This window comes from Triturus cristatus, chromosome 2_1 (assembly GCF_964204655.1).
Source record: "Triturus cristatus chromosome 2_1, aTriCri1.1, whole genome shotgun sequence".
NCBI lineage: Eukaryota > Metazoa > Chordata > Amphibia > Caudata > Salamandridae > Triturus > Triturus cristatus.
The window spans coordinates 152,356,210-152,370,650 of NC_140581.1; positions in this window are offsets into that span (position 1 = coordinate 152,356,210).

Consider the following 14,441-nt stretch of genomic DNA (forward strand, 5'->3'; position numbering starts at 1 on the left):
GGGAGTGATATTTTGATCTGTTTCTCTGACGGAATCACTGTGGGAAGGGAGCTCCCAGCACATGGGAGCATTGTTAAACCTTCCGCCCGCTGGGAGAGGACTTGGTGTCTCCTCCCACTTGGCAGGAGTTTTGAAAGTACGCGAAGTGACAGCAAATACAGGTTTCCCTGCTCACGCATCTGATGGCAGGGAAATGGCTATGTCGCGGGGGTGGGCTCTCTGGGACACAGCATCTGAGCCGGCACCAGGGGATGGGGACCCCGGGCCATTAATGGCTCAGGGAGGGGGTCAATGAGGCCCCCCTTCCCTTAAAAGTAATCGGCCCGGGGTGTGCTCCTTTAGAGGCTCAGGGAGAAGGGGCATGCGGTCCCCCTTACCATTTTGAACATTTTAAAGCCCAAAAGTGAGCTCTCTAGGGCCTTTAGAGGTTCGGAGAGGGGGGGCCATACTGCCCCCTCCCCTTGTTTAATGATTGTGGCTGGAGGTGGGCTTTCTGGTGTCTTTGATGGCTCTGGGAAGGGGGGAAAGTGACCCCCCTCACCATACATATGTTTGTCCCCAGCGGTAGTCTCCCCTCCCAGGCCGATGTTGGCTCCGGGGACCCCATCCCCTGGGGCCTGGCCTTTTTTTTAATTAAAAGGAGGGGGTCTAGTGGCCCTCATCCCTGGGCCGATGTTGGCCCCAGTGACCTCATCCCCCAGTGCTCAGCCATTTAAAAATAGGGGAGCAGGGCTGCCCGGCCCCCCTCCCTGGACCATCGGCCAATGGAGTCCCATCCCAACTGGAGCCTGGCCATATAGTGTGGGTGCCTCCAGGACACCCAATTACCACTGGGAACACAGGGGGAGCCTCAAGGCCCCCCTGGTCACAGCCAACTCTCCGCATCCTGTGGGAGCTGGCATTGCTTTTGAACAGAGGGAGCTGCTGAACATGCAGCTCCCTCTTTCCAAAAGCAAATCTGCTTCCATTATAGTAAGCAAGAGCATTTTTGTTGCTCTCGCTTTCTAGAAGCGGAGCAGAGTTTGCTGTAGCTGAGTGGTCAGGGTATTCCTACCCTACCCCTTTTTTTTTCTTTTTTTCTTTTTTTTGTGGGACTTGGCTTCAAGCTGAGTCCCAACATGGCTGCCAACACTTCCTGGTTGAAGTGTTGGCAGCCAATCAAATTTCAATATGATTTCAGTAGGATTTTGGGCTCCCAGATATCTATATGGTTTAAACTTAAATATCTCTGAAACTACTGAATGGATTTACACTAAATCTCAAAAAGCACCTGTTAGATTTGGGGGTCACTAGTTGGCAGAGGTAGGTACCTTTGACCAAATAGGGACCCTTGCATCTAGTCAGGGTAAGGGGGTTACTCTTAAAATAAGTGTGTAAAGCATTTGTGAATACATACAGTAATACAGTGACAACACTACAGATGAGTACCACACAGGTTGTATATTAAAAATAAGTATTTTTTTTATAGACTTAACACAAGAACACATACGACAAAAATCCAGAATACTGTACTTTAAAATGGTAGGAATAGCTTAGTTCTCTTAAGATGGTAAATGCAACACTTTATGCTCAATGTACATTTGGATGCGTAACGCTATATAACAAAAGAGTTGCAGGGAACCTTTGTTGTCACCTGCATTAAAGTAGTGTTTTTTCCAGCTCTAATTTAGTGATTTTTCTCATGTTTTATCTTTATCAGTAGTTTTAGTGCATCCTCAAGTATTTTCGAACTCATTAGTAAAGCTAATTTATTCGCCAGCTCCCCTTTTGCGAATGGGTTACCACCTCCAGTAAGGAGTTGGTAAAATATTAATCTTTCAGGACAACAATTAGGTCACAAAACATTCATACATCCCTTTCAGATTCGGTGAGCCCTAAACACGCCCCTTCCAAATACCGAATCGCAAACAAATATTGCTATTCGGTAACGTGTTGCAAATCACATTTCGTTTTTTGTGCACATGTAAAAGCATTTTTGCGGTCGGAAACAACTCGATTGTCAATTTCTGACCACAAAAATGCTTTGCACATGTGGCCCCCAGCCCTTTGTGAGGTAAAACCACAAAGGTGACACAGCTTGGGGTATTACTACACTTCTCTAAGTGCTGTGCGATCATGAAGTTATTCAGAATTTGCTTATATTTAGCTTCATTCTGCAAATGAGGGCATTACTGTCTTTATTAGTTCGATTAGTCATGTAGCACTAAAACACTTACATTCAATTTTTTCAAGAAATATTGAAAATGCTTGCTTTCCATCATGGAAAATACATCAGCGGGCCAGATTAATTGAAAGAACAGCACACACTCACAGATGCCTAATGTGTGGTGTAAATGTGTTTTTATTATTCTACTTAATTAGAAAACTACATGGTGGGTGAACAGAGAGCTTAAATGTTATTACTGCAAATATATCTTTTACTTTCTCCTACTCTCTCTTTTTCCAGATGGCTCCTTCTGTGTGCTCCAAAGGAGCAGATAGGGTGAAGCGAAGTTTGACAACAATCAGCAGAACAGTTTATGTCAACACAAGCATAAACAAGATTTGTCAAGCCCATAGTAAATATTAATGTTTATGTTGACAATTGCAGAGAATATCTTTTATCTAACAAGCACTGGAAACTTTCTGAAGAACCAATGTGGTTGACTACATCCCCTAGCATGCCTAGGGAGAAAGTATTCACTGATTTTGATGGACCATATCATACTTCAAGTTACAATGTGAGATATCCTGTTGTCTTGACACACTATTTTTCTAAGTGGGCTCATTATTCCTTTTAAGAGAGTGTATTTAGTACAGAAGGCATTCCTAAAATTCTGATAATAGGACACAATTTGTATCTGACAAAACTGCAATTTTCTTTAATTTGTATGGTATTGAAAAGTCCAAAGTTCCTCTGCATTGTTCTTAAGCTAATGGCCAAATTAAACTGTTAGAAATGGGGTTTTTGGTTGTCAGTCAGTGTGCACCTGTACAAGCAGAAATCCTCACTCTAGTCAGGATGAGTAAAGTACACAACAAAGTTTGCCTGTGCTCACCCTCTGGTAGCTAGGCACAGAGCAGTCAGGCTAAACTACAGAGCACTGGTGTAACGAAACTTGAGGGTCTCCCTGCAAGGTAAGTGGAGGGGCCCCCTCTGGGCTCAATCAGGAGCTCTCTGGCCAGAATGGTGTGCTGAGGGGGGCCCCCTAGAATTTGGGGGTCCCTCTGCACTGCGGTGGCCTGTGCTACGTGCATGCTACAGTGACAATGTGTACAGCATTTGCGCACACATATAGTAACACAATGAAAACACCACAACACGACTCCACACCAGTTTAGAAAAAGAGCCAATATTTATGTAATCAAAACAAGACCAAAACGACAAAATCCAACATACATAAAACAAGATACAACTTTAAAAACTTTTATATCAGTTTAGTCCATATAAAACTATGAAAGCATCACTTTTTGGCACAAAGTACATAGGATGCATCAGAATCAAAGACAACAAAAATAGGCACAGGGGAGATGAGGTGCAGGAAAAGAAAAGCGATGCGTTGGTTCCTTAGTCTAAGGGAAGATCATGTGTTGTACCTTACTCGCAGGGAAGGTGATGCGCAGTTCCATTCTCCCAGGGGAGGTCATACGTCGGTTCCTTACAGCTTCACAGGGGAGTTGATGTGTCAGCTCCTTACTGTGAGAGTCGGTGATGCGTCAGTTTCTTACTGCAAGGGGAGGTGGTGCGTTGATTTGTTACTGCAATGAGAGGTGATGCGCCGTTTCTCGGGACACCCGGCCTCGGTTCCTTACTGACGCCCAGCGTCGATATAGACTTGGCGAACAGGTGTGATGGATGGAAAATCTGGTTATGCTGGGTCGATGCGGCAGAGGCAAACAGATGCTGCATTGATTTTCCAGCAGCGATGCAGGTGATGCATTGAATCTTAAGCTGCACAGCAGGGCCTTCGTCAGAGTCAGGCGGGTGTCTCGGACATTGGGGACATGGTGCTCGGGCTGCAGCAAATTGCAGGCTGAAAGGCAGGTTCTGTATAGATTCTTCTGCTCCACCACAGTGACATACTGGTTTTTCAACTGAACGCCACGCTTGTGGTGGGGAAAACAGGAGCTGAAGTTGGTTTTCAAAACTTAAAATAGGAAAACAACCTCCACATGCCCAGAACTGTAATCGGCACCACGTGGCAGGTCAGAATTCCCAGCAAAGGAGTTCAGGGGAGCTGTAGATGAAGTCTTTGATGACCCTGAGCCTTTCAACAGGATGCAAGCACACATAAGCCCATGGAGAACTTTGGAACGTAGGATTCAATAAAGCAAAGTCTACTTCTTTCACTTCCCACAGACAGAAGCAGCAACTGCAGGCCAACCCAGTACAACAACAAAGCAAAAGGGCAGTACTACTCCTGACAGCTCTTCCTCCATCCTTCTTGGCAGAGACCTCAGTCCAGAAGAGTTCTAAAAATGGGGTCCAATACTTATAACCCTTTTGGCCTTTTAAGTAGGCATACTTCAAAGGAAAGTCTTTGTAGTTCACAGGATCCTGCTTTTCCCTGCCTTGGCTCCAGACACACTACAGGGGGGAGGAGACAGCATTGTGTGAGGACACGCACAGCCCTATTCAGGTGTCAGTGACAATTCCTCCGACCACTAGCTCAGGAAGGCCCATCAGCCTGGTGATGGACCATCAGGATATGGAGGGCACACCTCAGCTCCCTTGGTGTGACTCTCTAGAGTGAATGAACAAAAAGGCCCTGGAAATCTAAACCAGACGCTGATTCCACAGGCAGGCAGAGAAACAGAATGGTAAAGCAAGAAAATGTCCACTTTCTAAAAGTGGCATTTTTGGAAGCACAATTTAAAAACCAACTTCACTAAAAGAGGTATTTTGAAATTCTGAGTTGAGGGAGCCCAAACGCCAAATTTCTATATCTTTCCAAATGAAAGTTACACTTGTAAGACGTTGAAAGGCAGCTCCAGTGATAATCTATGGGAGATATAGCCCTAGCAATAGTGAAAAAAGAAATGAGTAGTATTTCACTATCAGGACATGTAAAACACTCCAGTACATGTACTACTTTTCACATACACTACACCCTGCCAAAGGGGCTACCTTGGGGTGCCTTACATGTGGTAACAGGGAAGGTTTGCCAGGTCGACAAGGCAGTTTAAAACTGCAGTGGCAGACACTGCAGTGGCAGGCCTGAGACATGGTTACCAGGCTACTCATGTGGGTGGCACCATCAGTGCTGCAGGTCTGCTAATAGCCCTTGATTTAGAGGCCACGGGCACACACAGTGCACTTTACTAGGGACTTACTAGTAAATCAAATGGATAACCCAGCATAATAAAAATTTACACGGGGAGAACTTGCATTTTAATACTGGACAGCAGTGGCAAAGTGCCCAGACTACAAAAACCCAGCAAAAACGAAGACCAGCATACAGTAAAAATACAAAAGGTAGATGCAAAAGACAGGGTGAACCACGCCAAGGATGCCAGGTCCAACAAAAACATGATAATATACTTTTTAAAAACGGATCCAAATTACTTTAGTATTTTGCTTTCCTACTGCCCCCTCCATTTTTTAATCGGGGAAATGGTCAGACTAGCCATACACCTGAGTGAACTACTTGATGCGTGCAGTAATAAAATTGAAGAGAGAATGGCGAGCCAACAAATTCATAGCAAGGTTTAGTGTGATGCTGTGGACGGAGTTAAAACTAAAAAGGTCCTGATTGGTGATCGGTTATTCACTAATAAAACAGTAAACGTATTCAAAGGTGAATCTCTATTTTCTGAACCTGTTCAAGTTAAAACTGTGAAGAAATGGGGTATATTATATGGTGTGGTTGTGTAACCTGTCCGTGTGATACACTTACTAACCACTTTAGGACCAGTAGTATAAGAAATTGGGTCACTGGTTGACTGGGGTGTGAGCCCTGGTCAAGCAGCAATCACAACCTTGTCAAGGTAAGGCCCAAGCAAAACCCAAAGTAACTTGTGCTCAACCCCACTGCAGCTTGTCAAAGAGCAGTCAGGCTTAATCAAGAGGCAATGTGTAAAGTATTTGTGCACCGCTTCAAACAGTGAAAAAGTGAACACACCGCACCAAAAAGAATCCCACACCAACAGTGAAAGAGTGAAAACACCACACCAAAAAAATCCCAAACCAAGTTAGAAATATAGAGGTGAATTTAATAAATAAACAAGTCCAAAACGATAAAAAGCCAATTAGTAGAACTGGAGAAATACATTTTTAAAGAATAAAGAGTAAAATAGCGCCGCAAATGCACATAGCGTCAATCGTGGCTTTCTGGTTGTGTTGGACGGGTCAAAGTCAAACATTTAGGCCAATAGCAATGGCTCGCGTGTCGGATACAGTCCCAGGTTAGACCAGCTGAAGGTTTACCTTCTCAAGTTTTGCGCCAAGAGTCCTGTTGGTGTTGGAGAGGGCCGCGAGGAGCAAGGGGAGCATTGTGGCAGGCTGTTGGCATGGCGCGATGAGCAGGCCAGGCATCATGGATCGGCAGTCTGGAGCTTCGTGTTGGCAGTCCCTTGTGAGTGGCCGATGGCTCAGTGTGAAGAGATGGGCAGGCGGCAGGTCGCGCTGGTTTTCGGTGCAAGTGGCGCGGTCTTGGTGTGAACAGGCCGGTTGTGATCGCTAAGAGCCCAAAAGCTTAATTTTAGCACCCTTAAACCATATCAATGGTCCAGGACCTGAGAGGCACCACTTGGGGGTCAGGAATTCAGTGCAGCTGGGTCCTGAAGCTGTTTGTGGTTCAAGATGAGGTTGTAGGTCTAGTTCTTCCTCCCCAGGCAAGAGGGCAGAAGGCAGTAGGACAGCACAGTAGGGCAGTAACTCCTTCAGAGTAGCAGTCCAACAGAGTGGCTTTCAGCATCACAGCAGTCCATCTTCCTACCACAGGTCTGAAGTGGTTTGGGGAGTTGGTGTCTAAGGTTCAGTATTTATACCCAGTTGTGCCTTTAAAGTGGGAAAGCTTCTACAGGTTTCCCTTTGAAGTCCCCAAGCATCCTACCTTCACTATCCTGCCTCCAGATTAACTACAGGGGGTATGTAGCCCATTGTGAAGAGGCAGGACACATCCTATTCAAGTGTTAGTGGAGTTTTGCCAAGCTCCTCTCTCTCATCATGCCAGTGATGGCACATCCAGGCACACCTAAGCTCCCCATTGTGTATGGTTGCCCAGGAAGAATACACAGCGCTCAACTGTCAGCTACACCCAGTCATGTGACCAGAGACAGGCTACAGGCACTAAGGCCCATGTGTACAAAACTCCTAATTTGCGATTCCCAAATAGCGAGTCCATAGAAATTGCCTTTTTTGAATCGCAAAAGCGAATGTACGTAACCTGCAATTTTCTAATAGCGATTTCTGCAGATTTCCCATCAATATTAGGACATCACTATTTAGGAAATCCTAAACTGCGATTTGCTAACAGGAAATCACAATTTAGGAAAGGTAAAATTCATTCATAAAGATGGACCTAAGTTCTGATGTTTTTTGTGAGTTTTTTAAAATCCACGTAATCTTGCACCACCTAAAATCCGCAGTTTAGAAATTGTATGTTAATCAATTTTCACACCTTCCAATTGTTGTTCATTGACTGGAGTTTAATGTGGCAAAACTATCCAGTGTCTAAGGGTTAACATATTGGAAGTATTCCTTTCCCTTGCAAAATATTCCAGTCTTATTTCCACAACAGGATCTCGTGTTACAGCAGAATATTCAGGAAGCAAAATTGTGTCGGGGTCAGTATGCACCCCCCACTAGCAATAAGGCCAGAGCACAATATAAGATCTCAATAAGTTACTCCTTTGCTCAACCCTTGGTAGCTGGCTGCGAGCAGGCAGGTTTAACTTTGGTGACAGTTGTGTGAATCAATTAAAAACCCCAATATATTAAATAAGTAAGACACAACAAACAATAAACATCCACAACCTATTTATAAAGAAAAGGAAATATATAACTAAAATTACACTAAATTGACAAATATACATTGTAGGGAACTGGAGATGTGAATTTTTAAAGAATAAACACTTTCTAGTGCTTAAAAGCAAGCAACGTCAACTTGGGGCATCTAGCCGCACTTGACTGAGACAAAGTCAAAATATGAGGCCGATCATCATGGAACCCTTGGCTGGATACACAAAGTGGGAGGCCCAGTCAAAATTTTACCTTGGCACTTAGAAACTTTTCTGGACAAATTTCTCTGGTCGTCAATCAAGGCTCCTCTTCAGGCTGGGATCACTTGGATGATGGCAGCTTGGCTCAGCGCGAGGTCTCAGTGAAATCCTGGAAGTCTTGTGCTCCAGAGCTTTCAGTGGTACGAACCTGAAAAACAGGCCGGGTATCAGTTCAATGTCGGTGGCTTGCCTCTTGTCGACGGGTCGGTCACCTTATGGAGCTTTTTGTCAAAAGTTGCTCCAAACGTCTCAAAACCTCTGGAACTACTTTCTCAAGTTCCCCTTGAGGGTTTAAAGAGTCCAAAACACAAATCTAAGGGTTTAGAAGATCTGAGACGGTCCTTGGAAGTTTTGGACTACAATTCCCACAATGCATCTGGCCAAGTCCTTAAAAGTCCACCAGATGCACTCCAGGCTGGGGACGTCTTGGGGGAGATGGTGCAGGTGAGCTATGTTAACCTGGTGCTTTTTGAAGCAAGGCAAGGTCCTCAGGGCTGGAGTTCCAAGTGTTCAGCAGGAACAGTCCTTCAAAGTGCAATCTTTTGGGGTGTAGACCAGGGTTCCAGCATGGCAGTGCTTCTTCTCCTTATAGTTTCAGGCAGCAGATCTGAGTTGCTACCCAGCTCTCACATATTTATCCAATGCTCTGGAGTGACACATGGGGACACACCCATGACCAGTTGAGTACAGGGTGCCACCCAAAGCATGACAGCTTTCTCCAAAGTGTGGCATATTCTTGTCCCACAAGGTACTGTACTTTAAAATTCAAGATGGAGAATGTCTCTCCTTGGAAGGAAGATCTGGCTAAGTCAATCTACTTGAGTGGCTCATTTCTCTTAACACTCCTCTTCCAGACCTCCTGTAAATTCCATTGCTTGTGCTCCCATCTAGCTGGGGGTAGAGGCAGAGGGGGTTGGCCTGGCAGGCACTTACTGTCCTGCTCTCTTTAAAACCCAGGGGGATATTCTCAAGAACGTGTGATAACCATCGCAAATTTAGCTCAAAGCAACTCTTCACATCATAGTCTATCGTTGTAAAATAACTCCATGTTAACGTGGTATTCTCAACCCGGCGATACCATGCGATAGTCCCACGATAATGCGCCTGATGACCGCAATAAAGTCAACGCCACGCCGCAGAAATGCGAAACACGAACGCAAAAAAAGCTGTGATGAGGCCAATCGCGATACAAAAATCAGCGAAAACCAGTCACAGGCCTGCAATTACCACGCGCCATGCGGGAAAATGCACCATAAAAGTCACAAAAAAACACAGACAAAAGCCAAACTACAGCGAAGCCCAATGGAGGTAGCCGGAGCAAGTGCAGAGGACAACCAGAACCCCATAAGCCTCCCAGAGGACCAGCCTGGGACTTCGGGGTCAGGGAAGGGTAAGGACAAGAAGAGTAGGAAGAAGCGGTTCAGTCCGCAGGAAAGCAGGAACCTGATAACGGAGGTGATAGAACACCATCAACTACTGTTCGTCACCTCCACTGTGTCACTGGGAACTAAAAATGGAATATGGCAGACCATACATACATGTGAACACAATGTTAAACTGCATCTCACCTTCACATTGGAGGGGAGTATCCAACACCTTCTGCAGAGCAGTCCCAACCGCTCTTCTCTGATGACGAAGAGGACCACCACAACTTTGACTTCAACGCCCTCCAACAGCTCGTGGAGAGCCTCTGCACCCCACCTCCAGGAGCAGGGCAGCCCAGCTGCTACGAGGAGAACCCACCCCGTGCACAGAACACACAGCAGGCAGCACCCACCACCACGGCTGCCTGCCAGTACCCCCACGATAAACACATGGCCTTCCAACGTTGTGTGTTGGGGTGCCAGGAGAAGCTGGCTGAACAGGTGCAGGTGGGGTTCGACCGCATGGCAGACAAACTAGATGCCATACGTGGGTGTCTAAGTCCCATCAGGGACCACTCACAGTCCCTAACGGACACCTACAGTCCACTCCATGCCCTCCAACGAACCATGGCTGACATTGCTAGAGTCCTGACTCTGCGACAAGAACGACTGTCTAGACAGAGTGCCTCCAGCGAACTCGCCCCGTAGTTGGGACACATGCGGGGGTGCATGGAGAACATGGAGCGGACGCGAGCGGAAAGAGCAGCTGCCACGGCTGCACGCCAGTGAGAGGTAGCTGGGTCCCTCAATGCAATAAAGGCCCTCCTCATGGCATTGCTGCCACAAGGCCTGGTGCTGATGCATGCTGCTGCTACCACTCCATCCACATCTCCGGCCCCTGATGAGTCAGTGCCACACAGTGCAGCAGACATTCTTCCTTCGGCCCCTGAGGTGTCACTGCCACACAGTGCTGGAGACAGCACACCACCACCCACATGTGAGGCACATGCAACAGCAGAGGAGGAAGATGCAGATGAATCTGCCTCCATGGTCAGAAGAACGCAGTAGCCTTCATCTCCCCGCATATGGCCAGTTTCTGCTTGGTTCTGCCCTCTGCCTCATAACCTTCCACTGTCCTCCGATGCACACTGCAACACTCACCTTGGACCTCGACATGCACTGTCATATTCTGTTTGGTTACCAATGACACAGCTATCAGACTACGAACTGAACTCCTCCTCTTCTGATGTACCTGGCATTCCCTGAAGGACTCTGGCTGGCCCTACACAGGCCAGCAATGTAAAGTGGGGTTTGCATGGCCCTGTACTGCTCCGGCTTCAGAACTCCACTGATTGTGCAATAAGCATTCGTGGTCACACCAATGTGTCATGCCTATGATCTTTCAAGTGTGGAAGTGTGGATGAATATAGGGTCAGTGATTCGCCCTTACGTCCATGTTGCTCATATTGTGGGACTTGGGTCATGTGTGACACATTGCCGATTGCGGCACAGGTGGCGCTGACACCACAACGGGGACACACGCATTAGTTACTTCCTTGTCCAGCTCAGGATGGAACCATGCCCAGTGCCCCGGGGTCATTGTTCACACCCTTACGCTGGACTGGCATACGCCAGGCTAGCCCACTCGGCTTATGCTCACAGGGGACGACAACAACACTACATGTCCCAGCTCTTCCCTGTAGGGATCTGCTGCTCACAGGTCTAGTTGTCAGCATGCCACAGCCACTCCCTCACGGCTGGTTTACACCCACATCACACCCATCCAGCACAGCCATCACAGGACATGTGACCCTGCCAATATAAAGGGCCTGAAGCACGTGCTGGACGCCATTTCCACTCTGTAACTGGGTGTCTTCGTGTGGTTCTCATTTCTGCATGAGAGCCCAGGGCCCTGCCACAGCACATTGCATAGTGCCGGGGGTGACATGAAGGCGTCCGCACCATGAGACTTGATCATAAAGGGTCCATGGCTTGCGGTGCACAGCCTTGGTGGCACCGAATACACTGCGGCAGGCACAGGCACACCGCCACGGACGGTGTCTTTCGGTGCACCGAGGTAGGGGCACCTTAAGTGCTGAGCGGGTGTGCAGCCTGAGATGATGTGCCATCCTGGCGGTCCAGACTGGTGAGGATTAGTGTGCGCCCTGCTGGACCGTAGTGTAGGCCTGACCGAGCGGGCAGTGCGGGCCTCCCGCCACGTGGCGTGGCCTAGCGGTTCACAGAGTTAGTGGCACCTATAGGGCTGAGCGGGTGCGCAGCCTGCGATGATGCCATGTGCACTGATATGGTCTCTGCCATTGCGTAATCAAGACCCAGAATCAAGTGTGTGACCTGGTGACCTGCGGAAGATGTGGAGGGTGCCACGGTCATGGGCCCCGGGCTTGGTGCTCCCACCGGCAAGTGGTGTGCCATCTTGGAGACACAACGGTGTCGGAAGGTGAGCAGTGAGGCCTGTTTGAACATGGGCGGGCAATCACCACTGGGCTGCGGGAGGGGCTGGAGTGTGGCAGCCTGTGTGCGCAGGGGCGGGCAAGCGATGATGGTGTGTGCAACTGTATGGACTCTGCCAAAAGTCTCTGTGAACTGTTACAGATAAGGTACCTGGGGGACTGCAGTGTATACCGGTACATGGTTGGAGACACACCAGTGGCAGCAGGTGAGCAATGAGGCCTGGGTCCCCAGTGTCGGCACTCTCTTTATCTCTTTCTCTCTCCCTCTCTTTCTCTCTCCTTCTCTCTCCCTCTCTTTCTCTCTCTCCCTCTCTTTCTCTTTCCCCCTGTTTCTCTCTCCCTCTCTTTCTCACTCCCTCTCTTTCTCTCTCTTTCTCTCTTTTTCTCTCTCCTTCTCTTTCTCTCTCCCTCTCTCTCCCTCTCTTTCGCTCTCCCCCTTTGCCCCTCTCTCTCTCTCTTTTGCTCTCTCTCTCTGTACTTTTTGGGCGCATGACACATCTTCTTATCTGTTTTTCTGTCTTGCAGGTTGTGACTTACAGAATGCCCAGAGAAGACCCACCGTGCCTCTTCAGAATTGTTGTTTTTTGTTTAATCTGTAATAAACGTTTTATTTGGATCATATGATATGAATGTATGGTTTCCCTTTTTCTGGCCACACCTGTATGTTAGGTGTTGTGATTGTGCGACTTCAGGCGATTTGTTTGGTTCATGATTTTGTGGATTTGATGTGCATCATCTTTGTCCAAAGGGATGGGGGGGGGGGGCAGGTGGGGTCCTGGGGGTGGTGGCAGTGGGTGTTGTTGCCTTATTGGGGCTCCGGGCTGCATGTTCAGTTGCTCGGGGGCATCTGTTGTTTTTCATGTTTGGCTATGGGCTGTGCTCCATTGGCAGCTGCCGGTTGTCGTCCAACTTTGGACCAGGTCAGAGTAGGTGTTAGTTTCCTGCTGCTAACATGCCTTATCGCCTGTCTTATCACATATCTGGCTGGTCGTTGAGAATGTTGCGGAGTGGTGTTGTGGCAGCTTTTTGCTCGGTAACGCATACTCTGCATGTCATTAGCGTTAGTTGCCGGGGTCCTCCGTGGCGATGTCTTTTGCGGCTGCTATCACTGGTAAACTGGTGTTATAGGCCATTAGCACCAGCTTGTGAATGGGGCAATGAATTTTTCGAGACTTTGGCTGCGCTAAAGTGCCGATCACTCAGCGATAGGTCCTTGAGAATATGCCCCCCAGTTTATTTACCCAGCGCCCGTCCTGGCATGTTCTCTGCAGCTGCAGAGCTTCCCCGCCAGATAACCTCTGTCTCTTCGCAGACCACATATCACCTCATCAAAGCAGTTTGGCTAAGCCTGATAAGGGCTGGCCAATCAGAAGAGGCTGCTAGAAGGCTGGGGTTTGGCTCACAGAAAAAGAAGTTCTATAACTTCTTTTCTGTATTAGTTATGATAAGTTCAACAGTGGCACGTTGTTGGATTTATCTTTACCAATCTTTTAGCTCACTGCTGTTAATAGTTACACTGTATTACAGTAATCCCATTTTTGCCTCTGGAACTAAAAGGCTAAAATGGGGAAAAACTAAGGGGCCGATTCCGATCCGGGTCGGAAGTGCACCGAACGCGATCGGGCCGAAAAAACTACGAGCCGTACGCGTGTTTTCCGGCCGCCTTGTACAGCTGTACGAGAGAGCAAGTACTATGCAGGCTATGTGAAATTCACCGACCGAGTCGTTCCGGGTCCGAACCGCTCCGTACGTCTCGGTTGGAAGCTAACCGTGGCGTGCAATGGATGCGATTTACGACCGAGCCAGTACGATGCATGCGTCGGACAGCCTGTGTGAGCCGGAGTGTCCGGCTCGCAAAACGTCCAGGTGGTTGCCTTTAGAGATCCACATCGGACCCCCTGACAGCTGCAACTCTACGACTCGGACACAGGGGGAGACCCATGGGTCTCCCCAACACAGGCATGTACGGTGCGGATGGCACCGGTGTGTACCCACTGTAGGGGGCCCACTTGTTCGCGATGTACCCATTCAGTCAATGGGAGCCCATGTACGCGTCGTACGACTGGCTCCCATTGACTTCCATGGGAGTCCGACCGAACCGAGTCCGGCAGCATACGGTCGCATCGTACTTGCTCGGTCGGACTGCAGGCCTCCGGCTCGGTCGGAAAACACTCCGGATCCTGCTCGGTCGGAGTGCTTTCCGACCCGGATCGGAATCGGCCCCTAAGTTGGTAGTTGTTCCCTCACCAAGGCATGTAAAACATATTTTAAAATGTCCCTACTTATTTTTACATGGCACCCTAACCTGGGGGCACCCAGGGTAGACCTTAGGGGTGACCTATATGCTATGTTAATATATTTCTAAAGCACACGTATACCATGGGGTGTCTTGGCGTTGATGCAG